We start from the raw sequence: 1,403 nt of genomic DNA on the forward strand, positions 1-1,403 counted from the left end.
GAATTGTGATAGGATCTGGGGACAGAGCAATGAATGAGACACAATTTCTATCCTTGAAAAGTTCACATTAGAGACAGGAAGACAAACACATAAACAGAGCATTTCAAAGCCACCTGGTAAGTATTATGGTCTGTGGGGAGTGCCAACAAGAAAGGTTATCTACTCCAGCCTTGGGGAGAGAACAGGAAAGAAGTCCAAACAGACCTCCTGAGGAGGTGAGCTCTCTGAGATATCCTAAGAGTCAACCAGGTGAAGAAGGGCAGCCTAGAGTTTGAAGTACAATGAGCAGTAGACAAGGTCAAAGTGGAGTAAAGAGCATGGGACCCCTTCACCCAACCTCAAGCCCAACATCCAAACACTATGACCTGCTTAGGAAACACTGATGTTTTTATCATTAATTTTAATTACAAAAAATAGCATTAAAACATGTCTATAAAAATTCAAAGACCAAAAGAGGTTTTCAGAATAAAAATAGAAAGTCTGCTTTTATCTCATTACCAACCCCCCTCCATTCCTCAGACATAAAGCCTGCTAAGAGCTAGGCAGTTATCCCAGATTTTCTTCTATGGGTGGTCAAATAATATTTTGGTATATTAACCAAAATAGTTTGTCTTCAATATTTGTGTTGTTAATAATTTGGGCGATAACTCTTGCTTATTTGCTGATTCTTTCAGTCACATTTCTCACACACACAAGCCATTAAAGGAGGACCTTAAGGCAGGGACAGGGCAGGTATCAAAATGACTTATGGCTAGAGCTTTGATTCCAAAGGCCTGAAGGAAAGTTCTCAGTTCACAAATTTTGATGTTATGAATCAAAGTAAAACCCTGAAATATTTTGGACTAAAAGCTCATGGCACAACCAGTAGTTTGGATGAAGAGTCCAACTTGTAGCCACTAGAGACTAGACGAAAAATGGAGTGGTGGAAGAGACAGGATATGATGGGGGTTGGAGGGGGGCAGTCTATGTGGATCAGGATGACAGGCAGGATGTGAAGCAACCACACCTATCAAAGGAGACGCCTTTTTCCTTTCTGTGAGCAGCTGAGAGCCACCGAGGGCCCAAAGCTGTGTCTGCAGAGGGTCCAGCAGCCATGGGAAGGAAGAGCCAAGGGAGCCGTTCTTCTGGCTGCCATCAGCTGTCCAGCAGATAAGATGTCCATTCATGCCCCAGAACTTTGCCCTTTCCAATGCCCAGGCCATTTTATAGGCCTCTAAGGCAGAGGGTGGAGCCAGGATCCATAAGAAGTGGTGTTGTGGGAAAGCCAACCCCAGCATCCATATGGGGTAGCCTGAGGGAAGCCAGCCTGAGACCTCTCTACTGCCTGGACAGAGGGAACCACGGTCCAACATGCCTTTGAACACAGGTGCAGAATATTGTTTAGCACTTATTGGCCATACTAC

Source organism: Phyllostomus hastatus, unplaced genomic scaffold (assembly GCF_019186645.2).
Source record: "Phyllostomus hastatus isolate PE091 unplaced genomic scaffold, TTU_PhHast_1.1 phas_contig_524, whole genome shotgun sequence".
NCBI classification, from domain to species: domain Eukaryota; kingdom Metazoa; phylum Chordata; class Mammalia; order Chiroptera; family Phyllostomidae; genus Phyllostomus; species Phyllostomus hastatus.